General features: G+C 41.3%; 1 protein-coding gene across 8 annotated transcripts in view; it reads right to left on the bottom strand.

Moving 5' to 3' along the window:
* The window catches only part of UNC5D (unc-5 netrin receptor D), a 930,366-nt gene that overhangs the window by 657,294 nt on the left and 255,456 nt on the right, over nt 1-17,616 (bottom strand). The window lies entirely within an intron of this gene.

Here is a 17,616-nt window from a genome sequence, read left to right as displayed (position 1 = left end):
CTTTCTTTCAAGCGAAGCAATACCCCACATTTAGTAAAAAAGTTTTGTTTGGACAAATGGCACGGATCAGAACGGAAGGAGAAATATTTGTAATTTGTAAAACAAATAGCCTGAAAAAGATTGTGGACATCATGTTGCATTTGCAGGGCCCCTATGGTGCCCAACTGCAGAAACCCCCTACAACTAATCCGATTTTGGAATCTACACCCCTCAAGGATTAGATCCAAGGGTATAGTGAGCATTTTGAACCTATGTACTACACAGAATTTGATAATATTAGGTCATCATGTTGAAATCATGTTTTATTTTATTTTTTAAAAAACTCCAACCCTAAGCCCAACCCTAAAACTAAGCCCAACCCTAACCCTAACGGCAAAAAATGAAAGAAACAATTTTAAAATCTGACCAGTGTCCCTTTATGTGGTAATAACTCTGGAACGCTTCAACACATCCCATTGATTCTGAGATTGTTTTCTTCATGACATATTGTACTTTATGATAACGGTAAATTTATGTCGACATTTTCTGTGTTTATTTATAAAAATATCAGAAATTTTACCAAAATTTCAAAAAGTTAGCAAGTTTTAAAATTTACTGATTATCTCTTTAATCCAGATAGTCATACCACATAAAAACATTAATAAATAACATTTCCCTCATGTCTGCTTTACATCAGCCCCATCTGTAAAATGTTCTTTTAGTTTGTTAGCATTGTTTAAAAATGTAGCAGTCATTTTTCATTTTTTCAAGGAAATTTGCCAAAAAATATTTTTTAGGGACCAATTAAGTTTTTTTTTTTGTAAGTGACTTTGGGGGTCCTATATATTGGAAACTCCAATGATACCATTTTAAAAAAACCGCACCCTTCAATGTGTTCAAAATTGCTTCCAGGTAGTTAATTAACCCTTCAGGTGCTTTTCATCAATTAATACTAAGTGACATAACAGGAATGAAGAAATGTGTTTTCACTATTTAAATGTTGAGAACTTCTGAACAGGTCACTACAGCCGGCAGACTCTAAGGCCATTATTTGGCCATGAATTGCTATAGCAAACATAAGGAAAACACGATCAAGATCTCAGGGTGCCGATGGGGTTAAAGAGGAAGCCCCACACCCTGTTCAGCGTATAGATGCTGAAGTCATTATTGACATCAGCATTTAAGGGATTAAATGACTATAGTTGGTACGAACTCTGATAGTGTCTCATGCAGCAAGTTGTCAGCTGTAGTGTACAGCTGAAATATACTGGATTGTCACCTGTATGGGGATGCTATTCTCTTATATCTCAGGTCAGTAAAAAACATATTGGTGGTCACTAGTGATGAGTGACTATACTCGTTACTCGAGATTTCTTGAGCATGCTCGGGTGTCCTCCAAGTACTTTTTAGTGCTTGGAGATTTAGTTTTTCTTGCCGCAGTTGAATGATTTACATCTAATAGCCAGCTTAATTACATGTGGGTGTTGCCTAGCAATTAGGCAACCCCCACATGTACTTATGCTTTACATGTAAATCATTCAACTGCGGCAAGAAAAACTAAGTCTCCATGCACTAAAAAATACTCGGAGGACCCCCGAGCATGCTCGAGAAATCTCGAGTAACGAGTATATTCACTCATCACTAGTGGTCACTAAGGGGTTACACCCATCCATAGTTTTGTTCTGGCAGAATATTGTAGGTTGCAGCCATTCAGAGAAATTGGAATCTGATTGGTTGCAGCATTCATTGACTGCAGTTGTCATGTGACATAACAACGTCACATTACCCATAGAAAACACAGCGCTGACATCGGAGGAATTGCTCCAGTCTGTGACATAAGTACTGTATACAGTGTTTTTTTATTTTATGATGGGCAGTGAAACTATTAAGATGGGTTTGTCCCAAAGTAGACAGCCCCTTTAATGTAACTTGACTATAATGATAAGTATTGGACTAATGATCTTTAACCCCTTAAGCCCCGAGGGTGGTTTGCACGTTAATGACCGGGCCAATTTTTACAATTCTGACCACTGTCCATTTACGAGGCTATAACTCTGGAACGCTTTGATGGATCTTGGCGATTCTGACAATATTTTCTCGTGACATATTGTACTTCATGTTAGTGGTAAAATTTATTCGATATAACTTGCGTTTATTTGTGAAAAAAATGGAAATTTGGCGAAAATTTTGAAAATTTCGCAATTTTCCAACTTTGAATTTTTATGCCCTTAAATCACAGACATATGTCACGCAAAATACTTAATAAGTAACATTTTCCACATGTCTACTTTACATCAGCACAATTTTGGAACCAAAATTTTTTTTTTGTGACGGAGTTATAAGGGTTAAAAGTTGACCAGCAATTTCTCATTTTTACAACACCATTTTTTTTTAGGGACCACATCTCATTTGAAGTCATTTTGAGGGGTCTATATGATAGAAAATACCCAAGTGTGACACCATTCTAAAAACTGCACCCCTCAAGGTGCTCAAAACCACATTCAAGAAGTTTATTAACCCTTCAGGTGTTTCACAGGAATTTTTGTGTGGGGGTAAACCACTGTTTGTGCGCATGGCAGGGCTCTGAAGAAAAGGAGCGCCATTTGACTTTTCAATGCAAAATTGACTGGAATTGAGATGGGACGCCATGTTGCGTTTGGAGAGCCCCTGATGTGCCTAAACATTGAAACCCCCTACAATTGACACCATTTTGGAAAGTAGATCCCCTAAGGAACTTATCTAGATGTGTGGTGAGCACTTTGACCCACCAAGTGCTTCACAGAAGTTTATAATGCAGAGCCGTAAAAATAAAAAATCATATTGTTTCACAAAAATTATCTTTTCACCCCCAATTTTTTATTTTCCCAAGGGTAAGAGAAAAAATTGGACCCCAAAAAATGTTGTGCAATTTTTCCTGAGTACGCTGATACCCCATATGTGGGTGTAAACCATTGTTTGGGCGCATAGCAGAGCTTGGAAGGGAAGGAGCGCCATTTGACTTTTCAATGCAAAATTGACTGGAATTGAGATGAGACGCCATGTTGCGTTTGGAGAGCCCCTGATGTGCCTAAACATTGAAACCCCCCACAAGTGACACCATTTTGGAAAGTAGACCCCCTAAGGAACTTATCTAGATGTGTTTTGAGAACTTTGAACCCCCAAGTGTTTCACTACAGATTATAACGCAGAGCCGTGAAAATATATATATATTTTTTTTTCACAAAAATGATATTTTAGCCCCCAGCTTTGTATTTTTACAAGGGTAACAGAATAAATTGGATGCCAAAATTTGTTGTCCAATTCGTCCTGAGTATGCTGATACCCCATATGTGGGGGGGAACCACTGTTTGGGCGCATGACAGAGCTCGGAAGGGAAGGAGCGCCATTTGGAATGCAGACTTAAATGGATTGGTCTGCAGCCGTCACATTGCATTTGCAGAGCCCCTGATGTACCCAAACAGTACAAACCCCCCACAAGTGACCCCATATTGGAAACTAGTCCTCCCAAGGAACTTATCTAGATGTGTTGTGAGAACTTTGAACCCCCAAGTGTTTCACTACACTTTATAACGCAAAGCCGTGAAAATAATTTTTTTTTTTTCACAGAAATGATTTTTTAGCCCCCAGTTTTGTATTTTCACAAGGGTAACAGGATAAATTAGACCCCAAAGGTTGTTGTCCAATTTATCCTGAGTACGCTGATACCCCATATGTGGGGGGGAAACACTGTTTGGGCGCATGACAGAGCTCAGAAGGGAAGGAGCGCCATTTGGAATGCAGACTTAAATGGATTGGTCAGCAGCCGTCACGTTGCATTTGCAGAGCCCCTGATGTACCCAAACAGTACAAACCCCCCACAAGTGACCCCATATTGGAAACTAGACCTCCAAAGGAACTTATCTAGATGTGTTGTGGGAACTTTGAACCCCCAAGTGTTTCACAAAAGTTTATAGCGCAAAGCCGTGAAAATAAAAATTCTCTTTTTTTTTTTCACAAAAATGATTTTTTAGCCCCCAGTTTTGTATTTTCACAAGGTAACAGGATAAATTAGACCCCAAAAGTTGTTGTCCAATTTGTCCTGAGTACGCTGATACCCCATATGTGGGGGGGAACCACTGTTTGGGCGCATGACAGAGCTCGGAAGGGAAGGAGCGCCATTTGGAATGCAGACTTAAATGGATTGGTCTGCAGGCGTCACGTTGCATTTGCAGAGCCCCTGATGTACCCAAACAGTACAAACCCCCCACAAGTGTCCCCATATTGGAAACTAGACCTACCAAGAAACTTATCTAGATGTGTTGTGAGAACTTTGAACCCCCAAGTGTTTCACTACAGTTTATAACGCAGAGCCGTGAAAATAAAACATCTTTTTTTTCTCACAAAAATGATTTTTAGCCCCCCAAATTTTAAATTTTCCCAAGGATAACAAGAGAACTTGGACCCCAGAAGTTGTTGTTCAATTTGTCCCAAGTACGCTGATAACCCATATGTTGGGGTAAACCCCTTTTTGGGTGCACGGGAGAGCTCGGAAGGGAAGGAGCACTGCTTTACTTTTTCAACGCAGAATTGGCTGGAATTGAGATTGGACGCCATGTCGCGTTTGGACGCCATGTCGCGTTTGGAGAGCCCTGATGTGCCTAAACAGTGGAAACTCCCCAATTGTACCTGAAACCCTAACCCAAACACACCCCTAACCCTAATCCCAACGGTAACCCTAACCACACCCCTAGCCCTGACACACCCATAATTCTAATCCCAACCCTAATCCAAACCGTAAATGTAATTCAAACCCTAACCCTAACTTTAGCCCCAACCCTAACCCTAACTTTACCTCCAACCCTAGCCCTAACCCTAACCCTAGCCCTAACCCTAACTTTAGCCCCAACCCGAACCCTAGCCCTAACCCTAACTCTAGCCCTAACCCTAACCCTAACCCTAGCCCTAATGGGAAAATGGAAATAAATACATTTTTTTAATTTTATTATTTTTCCCTAACTAAGGGGGTGATGAAGGAGGGTTTGATTTACTTTTATAGCGTTTTTTATATCGGATTTTTATGATTGGCAGCCGTCACACACTAAAAGACGCTTTTTATAGCAAAAAAGTTTTTGTGTCTCCACATTTTGAGACCTATAATTTTTCCACATTTTGCTCCACAGAGTCATGTGAGGTCTTGTCTTTTGCGGGACGAGTTGACGTTTTTATTGGTAACATTTTCGGACACGTGACCGTTTTTGATCACTTTTTATCCCGATTTTTGTGAGGCAGAATGACCAAAAACCTGCTATTCATGAATTTCTTTTGGGAGAGGCGTTTATACTGTTCCACGTTTGGTAAAATTGATAAAGCAGTTTTATTCTCCGGGTGAGTACGATTACATTGATACCTCATTTATATCATTTTTTTATGTTTTGGCGCTTTTATACGATAAAAACTATTTTATAGAAAAAATAATTATTTTGGTATCGCTTTATTCTCAGGACTATAGCTTTTTTATTTTTTTGCTGATGATGCTGTATGGCAGCTTGTTTTTTGCGGGACAAGATGACGTTTTTAGCAGTACCATGATTATTTATATCAGTCTTTTTGATCACGTGTTATTCCACTTTTTGTTCGGCGGTATGGTAATAAAGCGTTGTTTTTTGCCTCGTTTTTTTTCTTACGGTGTTTACTGAAGGGGTTAACTTGTGGGGCAGTTTTATAGGTTGGGTCGTTACGGACGCGGTGATACTAAATATGTGTACTTTTATTGTTTTCTTTTTTTTTTTTTAGATAAAGAAATGTATTTATGGGAATAATATATATTTTTTTATTATTATTTATTTAGGATTTTTTTTTTTTTTTTTTACACATGTGGAAAATTTTTTTTTAAACTTTTTTACTTTGTCCCAGGGGGAGACATCACAGATCGATGATCTGATAGTGTGCACAGCACTCTATCAGATCACCGATCTCACTGACAGGGCTGCAGGCTTACCAGCGTCTGCACTGAGCAGGCACTCGGTAAGCCACCTCCTTCCCTGCAGGACCCGGATGCCGCGGCCATCTTGGATCCGGGACCTGCAGGGAGGAAGGAGGTAGGAGACCCTCGGAGCAACGCGATCACATCGCGTTGCTCTGGGGGTCTCAGGGAAGCCCGCAGGGAGCCCCCTCCCTGCGCGATGCTTCCCTATACCGCCGGCACATTGCGATCATGTTTGATCGTGGTGTGCCGGGGGTTAATGTCCCCCTGATTGGGAAGGGAAGGGAATAGGGTAATCTACTGTTGGGACATCCGTCGAGGAGCGGGGGCGCCATTGCGCAGGTCTAGTGTGCCAACCCACGCTGGTAGGTAGGGTGATTTCTAAGGGACAGCATCCATCTTCGCCCACCTCCTAGCACCTTACATATACATTTTTTCTTCCCTTCCCAATCAGGGGATTCTAGATCAGAAGGGATAGTCGACGGTGAGTGGGGGCGCCACAGCGCAGGTTTAGGGTGCCAACCTCCGCTGATAGCTAGGGTGTATTCCAAGTGATAGGTAATAGGGATAGGCACCTCCCTAGGTTCTTTTTCTATTTTCAAGTGTCGATTATCTGGTGATGGTTTTGTATACACTAGATTTTTAATTTATTGGATAATAAAGAGATTTTTAATATTTGTGGGGGTTTTCTGTGAAACTATTGTGTATGTACTTGATGAATAACACTATTTCCGACTTGCTTCTTGCATTTCTTAAAGGTTTTCTCTTCCGGAGACATAAACACTAGAAGCTGCAGCAGTGTCTCTTTGGGGATCTCTGCTTCTGTCTCTGCCTTACTTCTCCCCCAGCCTCCTAAATAGATTTTAGAGTAATTTGATCCCTCACTGAAGTCAGATGCAAAGACAAGTTTGATGATCAATGCAGAAAATGGATGGGATAAGAGAAGAAATGAGTAATAAGTGGAAAAGAAGCATTTTTTCTCTAATTAGAAATATTGCACAATTTTGTATGTTTGTTGATACTGTTTATTTATGAGACAAAACCATAGTTAGTTGCTCTTTAATGTCTTGATTAATTAACTATCCATTATTAGTTACTGGTTGTTTCTGTTTGTATTTTTTTCAGATTTATTGGAATTTTTATGCATTAAGATCTAAAGAGTAATTAATCCTCTGTAGACATGTACAATTGATGATACCTTACTGCAACCTATATATTCATTAATCACTTAAATCGTATGTATGGAGAAAATGAAATGTTAAAAAATGAGGGAGTGATACATAATAGTAATAGTGGCAAAGGCGTTAATACACAATGGACTGTATCAACAGAGGAAGATGAAGCCATTGTCTCATTGTTAATGCAGCTGTGTCCTATAAAGTTCTTTAGATATACAGTGAACCCCCTGCAGAAAAATGTCTAAAAGTACTGCCATGCCAGCATTTAAATGATCTAAACTGACCGTCGGAAAAATAAAAACGAGAGAAAGAAATATCATCGGATTCAGATTTGTTGCCAAGTGCACTACCATTAAACACAACATTTCGGTGCTTGTCTGTGAGCCTTACAGCTGTGAACAGCGGGACAATATGAAATATAATGAATGTATATTGTTTTGCTGGCTTATTATATTTTTCCATACTGATCTCCAGGGCTAAGTGTTTTCCAGGTTTTGCATAATTCTGCTGTGGCCAGTCTGAGGAACTGACTCACTGTGATTACACGTTTTGATAGGGGCACCGCTGTTACCTCCGCTGTGGAGAGTGGTCTACCACTGGGCTGAGTGAATCATACCTTACTCTCAGCAGGGAAATAAGCATGCACAATTGCCAGGTAGTAAGACTAGCTTTCAGCTCTGTGCTAGGAAGAAGATATTGCCTGCAAATAGGAACACACAGGATCAGGATGGTTTTATAAAAAAATAAAAAAAAAGTGGAGGAACACCATTGTTCTGGTCTCCGTGGAGAGCAATAAACAGTTTGGTCAATGCTGGAGTCGCTATGATATATCATCATATATGTTTGTTGTAAAATATTACACATGGGGACTGGTTACACTGGTATTGCAGGGCCATACAGGCGGTACTGTTTAAAGACCCAGTGAGCATTTACCTGTTGTCCATGTACCATAAAGTGGCATCACAACGTTGTATTTTTTGGTACATGGACAAGATTTAATTATTTGTAAAAACATGGTCAATAAATCTCCTTCTACTGAAATGGTACTATTCCCAAATAGTCCTTTCCAATTAACCCATCAATTATTTTTGAACCCCATTAATTATAGTTAAAACTTATGCTTAAAAAAATATATTATTTTATAAAATTAGGCAAAAGATGGTACCTCAGTCTGTGATTTTATCTAAATACTATTGCTCCGATTTGGAAGTGCTAGGGCAGTTGTGTTACATGGCACTTATAGGGGTCATCCTATTTGGGATATTTATGGCCTATTGATAAGATAGGTCATGAATGTTGAATAGATGTGGGACTCATCTCTACACCGAAGGCTACTTTCACACTTGCATCGTTTGGCCTCCGTCGCAATGCGTCGTTTTGGGAAAAAAACGCATCCTGCAAATGTGCCCACAGGATGAGTTTTTTTCCCATACACTTGTATCGCCGACGGATCGCGACGTATGGCTATACGTCGCATCCGTCGTGCACTGGATGTGTCGTGTTTTGACGGACCGTCAGCACGAAAAATCGTTCAAGGGAACGTTTTTTCGTACGTCGGGTCCACCATTTCCTACCGAGCATGCGAGGCCGAAACTCCGCCCCTCCTCCCCGGGACTTTAGAGTGGGCAGCGGATGCATTGAAAAACTGCATCCGCTGCCCACATTGTGCCGAATTTTCACAACATCAGTCGGTAAGTCGCGCCAAAGCTTAGCGACCGCCGCATACTGACGTAAGTGTGAAAGAAGCCTAAGCCTTGATAATAGGCCAGCTTTCAACAGACATTTTATGGCAGCTCAGCAGTGAGCATGTTTTCAGTACTTCCATAGAAATAATTGGAGAAATCCACAGAATGGGATGCATGTTTTTCTGAAATTTATGTGGTAGAGGAATACGACCAGTTCTACACTCGCCTACTGTATCATCACCCATCCCTTGTAGATTGTGAGCCCTCGCGGGCAGGGTCCTCTCTCCTCCTGTACCAGTCGTGACTTGTATTGTTTAAGATTATTGTACTGGTTTTTATTATGTATACCCCTCCTCACATGTAAAGTGCCATGGAATAAATGGCGCTATAATAATAAATAAAAATAATAATATACAGGTGCACAAGCAGGAGCCCAATCCGTAGCAATATGTGATAGAACTTGGCATTCCAATCTTAGGAATTCAAGGGCATTTATTTGAAATTGTGTAGCACCCCAGGAGTCCGGTTGCCACAATGGCATTGCTTTCCTCACAGGGGAAGGGGGTGATGTCATGCCTGGATGATAGGAGGGATTCCCTAATTAGGTAACAATTACATGTAACATCTTCCTGACTCCAGACCAGAAAGGGGAGCTCTAAACCCACCTTCACGGGAGCTTCCCTATAAATTCTGGTCTGGAGGTGGAGTTAGAGAGTTTTGTGTGAGACACTGAAGGGAGAGGAGGCAAGAAGAGAGAGAAGCCTGGGGTGGGGAGCTGCAATTGGGCTCACCCCAAGATAAAGCACAAAGAGACCTGACACCGGAGTCTGTGGTGGTGAGAGGATTGTATACACAGCAACAAATCCAGGGGGCAGGAGATTCCAAGTCTCTTGGCCCCAAATGACACCCGGAGGCAACACAGCAGGTCAGGAGCCTGGGGCTGCCAGTGAGAAGGCAGTGCCCAAGACAAGCTCAGGCTGTCAGTCATATGGGCTGGGAGTACAGACACTGGACACTGAGAGAGATGCGGCCCTCTTCTGCATGATGATTTCTAACCTGTATGGCAGACAGCATGAACCTATTTCACGGGCACTGTCCTTTTCACTGTCAGCCCCGGGCTCTTGGACTGCTACTGTGCCTTAAGGTGTTTGGTGTGGCCAGGGAACTTGCAGTCCCCTGCCATCCAGATTCAGCTGTCAGGGCATACAGCACCCGCACAGCCAAGGACTCTGGCGTCCCTTTTTATCAGCGCTCCACTCTGGGGTCAGCTATACTCAGTTTTTATTCCCCTGAGCTCTTGTCTCTGCTGCTGGCCCTTCCCTCTCCACAGACCAACTGCCAACTCTCCTCTCTCACTGTCCTGTCAGGAGCTCCAGCTGGCTCCCATTTCCATGACAACTCCCCTGTTTACTCTCTCAGCTGACTTCTTTTTCACTCACTAACCCCACCTGCTAGCTAGAATTTATAAGGAAGCTCCCCTTTCTGGCCTGGAACAGGATGGATCCTCTGAAAGCCTCCAGGCAAGCTGGACTCAATCCATCATCTGTAATTAGTACCCAAATTTCATCTACTTTCAAGCAAAAGGATAAGAAAATTGTACCTCTCTGTGTCCTTTACTTATTCTCTGCATCCTAACATTCACCACCATCTGAACAATCAAATATATTTGCCCGGTGCCCCACTCTACCCTTTGGAAGCTGAACCATCTTTGCTGTGTCACCATCAGCCCCAGTTGACCTAAACCGCAGCATCGGCCACCCATTGCCAAACATCACGGGTGGTGTCACGACCAAACACCACATAATTATCCTCCATTTTATGACATGGCCAGGACCATGGAAACGGATCATGGCCCCGTGACCTTCCCCATAGAACTGACAGAAAAACGACTAGAACATCCAAACTAGTGTGAATAGGTGCATACTAGGAGCAGCTACCTCCATATGCAATATACAAAAAAAAGGTTGCACTCTATCATGCCAAAGCATGTAGAATATGAAATACATGAAATACGAATAGCAAAATGGCTTTTTGAACATTAGGAAAAATATTTATGAGACGCTTTGCACAGAATTTGCCCAAATAGTTTGAGCCAATCAACCATCATCAAGGTGGCCTCAATAATCTGATGGGTCCCTGACCTCCCTGTCCAAATGTGAACACTTACCTAAGGCTAATGTCTGTATGCATGGGTGAATGTGGACACCTCTCTCAGTAAAGCCTACATATATGGGTTGGCCGGAACCAAGTGTGATTAGATGTAATTAAAAACCACATGGTGAAAGGAGGAGTGCTCAGTTAGTAAGCTAACATAGAAATGACAGAAAAATGACTGGCTCATCCAAACTAGTGTGAATAGGTGCATACCAGGAGAAGCTGCCTCATATACAATATACAAAAAAAGGGACCCATCAGATTAATGAGGCACCTTGACGATGGTTGATGGGCTCACACTATTTGGCCAAATTCTGTGCAAAGTGTCTCATAAATATTTTTCCTAATGTTCAAAAAGCCATTTTGCTATTCATATTTCATGTATTTCATATTCTACATGCTTTGGCACGATAGAGTGCAACCTTTTTTTGTATATTGTATATGGATGTAGCTGCTCCTGGTATGCACCTATTCACACTAGTCTGGATGTGCCAGTCATTTTTCTGTCATTTCTATGTTAGCTTACTGACTGAGCACTCCTCCCGTCACCATGTGGTTTTTAAGTACATCTAATCACACTTGGTTCCTGCCAACCCATATATGTAGGCTTTACTGAGAAAGGTGTCCACATTCACCCATGCATACAGACATTAGCCTAGGGTAAGTGTTCACATTTGGACAGGGAGGTCAGGGACCCATCAGATTAATGAGGCCACCTTGACGCTGGTTGATGGGCTCACGCAATTTGGCCAAATTCTCTGCAAAACTTCCCCATAGAACTGACCGGTCTGATGCCGGGTACCGCACGGCCCTGTCAGGTGCGTCTATTGCAATCTACAGTGAAAACATACCATTTTGGTCCATTCATAGACCTTCATGAAATGCACGGATTGTCATCAGAGAAATGAATAGAACATTGCTGTGAAAGCTTTCCAAGGGTGCCACACCTACAATGGATTTCCACTCTTCTATAGAGGTGTATACCGCTGGAGTCTTTCACAGCACTGTTCATTTCTTTGGTGGCAATCCGTATATCTGAGGAGGGTCTATGAACATATTGAAACATTACGTTTTCACTGTGGATTGCAATTTCAGATGAATTCCCTTGAATTCCTAAGATTAGAGTGCCAAGATCTTCTATCACATATTGCTACGGACTGGGCTCCTGTTTGTGCACCTGTATATACGAGTTACATGTTCCTCTACCACATACATTTCAGAAAAACATTGTTCCCATTCATGTATACTGATACTTGTGGTCCTTCCTGATGAATAAGTCTTTTGTACTTTGAAATGCATAGAAAAAACTACAATTTTCATTTGACATTCTGGGATATATGTCTCATCATTTATCAGCAAGCTTGGAAACCATCCACAAACCTTTCCTTTCTGTCCTGGATAACATATAGAAAAAGTAACAGGACTAGTGTGCTTAAATAACTTGCTGCAGTGAAAACTCACTGTACTACTAATGCAGTAGTAAAGAAAAGTATTCTATTTACTAGAAAAGCATAAAAATATCACTATCGGCACCCACTCATTTTTAATGTTTCCCTAATGAATCATTCACTAATCTACAATGTCAGGGAAATCTGTGAGATCTATGTCTCCACCAACTGGGGAGGGTCCTGGCTTCCATATGGATTTCGAGATGAAGCTGCTGTTACAACAAATCTCTGTGGAAAAGAAGATGACACATTGCTTTCTTTCCCCCTGAAGTCTGGATTTTGAGCAGTTGGAGGAGGTTAATTACATTCTTGCTGGGTCAAGAGGCTTGAAGATGGTCTTTTTATAATAAAGAGCTATTATTGTCAAGGATGTTACATTTTTAGTGACTGCTTGTTGCTGACATTGAGGCAACCCATATCTGAGAGTATTGTCATACAGCAACTTTTCCAGTCAATTGATATGTACAGTAGGTTGAGTTCTTCTCGTATCTCTATTTGTTCAGCTCATTCTTTGGAAGATTAACTGTGTTCTCGTGGCCTAGTGAGATGATATCTAAAAAAATGAGCTTGGTTTCCTTCTTCTAGGACAAATATGAAACATATATTGAGGCTACTATTGAGTGAGTATGTCAGCACAGGGTACAGAACTGGTGTGGCCAAAAAGTTCAGTGCACCTTCCCACCTACTTGTTTTCCATCTATCTCCACACCCTTTTTCTTGATGGACAGTTATGACAGAATCAGAGATAGATAGAAAAGAAGTTGGTGGGAAGGCTCTAAGACTAAGGGCAAACCAAGTGTCAGAAACGTGTCAGAGTGTTCTACTGCCAAAATGTTGAAATTTTATTCTCCATTTTTGATATGAAATAAAGTTGAAGATTTTTTAACCCCTTTACCCCCAAGGGTGGTTTGCACGTTAATGACCAGGCCAATTTTTACAATTCTGACCACTGTCCCTTTATGAGGTTATAACTCTGGAACGCTTCAACGGATCCCGGTGATTCTGACAATGTTTTCTCGTCGTGACATATTGTACTTCATGATAGTGGTAAAATTTCTTTGATATTACCTGCATTAATTTGTGAAAAAAAATGGAAATTTGGCGAAAATTTTGAAAATTTTGCAATTTTCCAACTTTGAATTGAATGCAATTAAATCACAGAGATATGTCACACAAAATACTTAATATGTAACATTTACCACATGTCTACTTTACATCAGCACAATTTTGGAACCAAAATATATTTTTTAGGGAGTTATAAGGGTTAAAAGTTGACCAGCAATTTCTCATTTTTACACCACCATTTTTTTTTAGGGACCACATCTCATTTGAAGTCATTTTGAGGGCTCTATATGATAGAAAATAACCAAGTGTGACACCATTCTAAAAACTGCACCCCTCAAGGTGCTCAAAACCACATTCAAGAAGTTTATTAACCCTTCAGGTGTTTCACAGGAATTTTTGGAACGTTTAAACAAAAATTAACATTTAACTTTTTTTCACAAAAAATGTACTTCAGCTCCAATTTGTTTTATTTTACCAAGGGTAACAGGAGAAAATGGACCCCAAAAGTTAATGTCCAATTTGTCCTGAGTATGCCAATACCCAAAATGTGGGGGTAAACCACTGTTTGGGCGCATGGCAGAGCTTGGAAGCGAAGGAGCGCCATTTGACTTTTCAATGCAAAATTGACTGGAATTGAGATGGGACGCCATGTTGCGTTTGGAGAGCCCCTGATGTGCCTAAACATTGAAACCCCCCACAAGTGACACCATTTTAGAAAGTAGACCCCCTAAGGATCTTATCTAGATGTGTGGTGAGCACTTTGACCCATTAAGTGATTCACAGAAGTTTATAATGCAGAGCTATAAAAATAAAAAATCATATTTTTTCACAAAAATGATCTTTTCACCCCCAATTTTTTATTTTTCCAAGGATAAGAGAAGAAATTGGACAACAAAAGTTGTTGTACAATTTGTCCTGAGTACGCTGATACCCCATATGTGGGGGTAAACCACTATTTGGGTGCATGGGAGAGCTCGGAAGGGAAGGAGCGCTGTTTGACTTTTCAATGCAAAATTGACAGGAATTGAGATGGGATGCCATGTTGCGTTTGGAGAGCCACTGATGTGCATAAACATTGAAACCCCCCATAAGTGACCCCATATTGGAAACTAGACCCCCAAGGAACTTATCTAGATGTGTTGTGAGAACTTTGAACCCCCAAGTGTTTCACTACAGTTTATAACACAGCTGTGAAAATAAAAAATCCTTTTTTTTCACAAAAATTATTTTTTAGCCCCCAGTTTTGTATTTTTCCAAGGGTAACAGTTGAAATTGGACCCCAACAGTTGTTGTCCAATTTGTCCTGAGTACGCTGATACCCCATATGTGGGGGGGAACCACCGTTTGAGCACATGGCAGAGCTCGGAAGGGAAGGAGCGTCATTTGGAATGCAGACTTAGATGGATTGGTCTGCAGGCATCACATTGTGTTTGCAGAGCCCCTAATGTATCTAAACAGTAGAAACCCCCACAAGTGACCCCATATTGTAAACTAGACCCCCCAAGGAACTTATCTAGATGTGTTGTGAGAACTTTGAACCCCCAAGTGTTTTACTACAGTTTATAACGCAGAGCCTTGAAAATAAAAAATATTTTTTTCCCCACAAAAATTATTTTTTAGCCCCAAGTTCTGTATTTTCCCAAGGGTAACAGGAGAAATTGGACCCCAAACGTTGTTGTCCAATTTGTCCTGAGTACGCTGATACCCCATATGTGGGGGGAACCACCGTTTGGCCGCATGGGAGAGCTCAGAAGGGAAGGAGCACCATTTGGAATGCAGACTTAGATGGATTGGTCTGCAGGTGTCACGTTGAATTTGCAGAGCCCCTAATGTACCTAAACCATATTAACACCCCACAAGTGACCCCATATTGGAAACTAGACCCCCCAAGGAACTTATCTAGATCTGTTGTGAGAACTTTGAACCCCCAAGTGTTTCACTACAGTTTATAACGCAGAGCCGTGAAAATAAAAAATCCTTTTTTTTCCACAAAAATTATATTTTAGCCCCCAGTTTTGTATTTTTCCAAGGGTAACAGGAGAAATTAGACCCCAAAAGTTGTTGTCCAGTGTGTCCTGAGTACACTGATACCCCATATGTTGGGGTAAACCCCTGTTTGGGCGCACGGGAGAGCTCGGAAGGGAAGGAGCACTGTTTTACTTTTTCAACGCATAATTGGCTGGAATTGAGATCGGACGCCATGTCGCGTTTGGAGAGCCCTTGATGTGCCTAAACAGTGGAAACAAATTATAACTGAAGCCCTAATCCAAACACATCCCTAACCCTAATCCCAATGGTAACCCTAACCACACCCCTAACCCTGACACAACCCTAACCCTAATACCAACTATATTCCCAACCATAAATGTAATCCAAACCCTAACCCTAACTTTAGCCCCAACCCTAACTGTAGCCTTAACCCTAGCACCAATCCTAACCCTAACCCTAGCCCTAACCCTAACCCTAGCCCTAACCCTAGCCTTAACCCTAGCCCTAACCCTAACCCTAAACCTAGCCCTAACCCTAGCCCTAGCCCTAACCCTAGCCCTAGCCCTAACCCTAGCCCTAGCTGTAACCCTAGCCCTAACCCTAGCCCTAACCCTAATGGGAAAATAGAAATAAATACATTTTTTAAATTTTTTAATTTTTTGCTAACTAAGGGGGTGATGAAGGGGGGTTTGATTTACTTTTATAGTGGGTTTTTTAACGGATTTTTAAGATTGGCAGCCGTCACACACTGAAAGACGCTTTTTATTGCAAAAAATATTTTTTGCATTACCACATTTTGAGAGCTATAATTTTTCCATATTTTGGTCCACAGAGTTATGTGAGGTCTTGTTTTTTGCGGGACGAATTGACGTTTTTATTTGTACCATTTTCGGGCACTTGACACTTTTTGATCGCTTTTTATTCCGATTTTTGTGAGGCAGAATGACCAAAAAACAGCTATTCATGAATTTTTTTGGGGGGAGGCGTTTATACCGTTCCACGTTTGGTAAAATGGATAAAGCAGTTTTATTCTTCGGGTCAATATGATTACAGCGATACCTCATTTATATCTTTTTTATGTTTTGGCGCTTTTATACGATAAAAACTATTTTATAGAAAAAATAATTATTTTTGCATCGCTTTATTCTGAGGACTATAACTTTTTTATTTTTTCTTTGATGATGCTGTATGGTGGCTCATTTTTTTGCGGGACAAGATGACATTTTCAGCGGTACCATGGTTATTTATATCCGTCTTTTTGATCGCATGTTATTCCACTTTTTGTTTGGCGGTATGATAATAAAGCATTGTTTCTTGCCTCGTTTTTTTTTTTGCGGTGTTCACTGAAGGGGCTAACTAGTGGGACAGTTTTATAGGTCGGGTCGTTACGGACGCGGTGATACTAAATATGTGTACTTTTATTGTTTTTTTTTTATTTAGATAAAGAAATGTATTTATAGGAACAATATATAATTTTTTTTTTTGGAATTTTTTTGGGGAATTTTTTTTTATTTTTTTTACACATGTGAATATTATTTTTTTTACACTATAACATTACCCCGGGGGGGCATTATGTTATAGTGTAAGATCACCGATCTGACACTCTGCTGTGCACTGTCAGATCGGCGATCTAACATGCACAGCTCCTGGAGGCTTCCCGGCACCTGCTCTGAGCAGGCACTGTGAAGCCACCTCCCTGCAGAACCCGGATGCCGCGGCCTTTTTGGATCCGGGCCTGCTGCAGCGAGGAGGAGGTAAGAGACCCTCGGAGCAACGCGATCACATCGTGTTGCTCCAGTGGTCTCAGGGAAGCACGCAGGGAGCCCCCTCCCTGCGCGATGCTTCCCTATACCGCCAGAACACTGGGATCATGTTTGATCTCGGTGTGCCGGGGGTTATTGTGCCGAGGGCAGTCCATGACCGCTCCTGGCACATAGTGCTGGATGTCAGCTGCAATAGTCAGCTGACACCAGGCCGCGATCGGCCACGCTCCCCCCATGAGCGCGGCCGATCGCATATGACGTACTATCCCATCGGTGGTCATACGGGCCCACACCACCTCGACGGGATAGTATGTCTAATGTCAGAAAGGGGTTAATGGAGGTGCCTTTCTACTTATTTTACTTTTGTAACCAGGAAGGCACATTGAACTTCTT

Source organism: Ranitomeya variabilis, chromosome 5, assembly GCF_051348905.1.
Source record: "Ranitomeya variabilis isolate aRanVar5 chromosome 5, aRanVar5.hap1, whole genome shotgun sequence".
NCBI classification, from domain to species: Eukaryota; Metazoa; Chordata; class Amphibia; order Anura; family Dendrobatidae; genus Ranitomeya; species Ranitomeya variabilis.
This window is presented reverse-complemented; position numbering and strand designations above follow the sequence as displayed.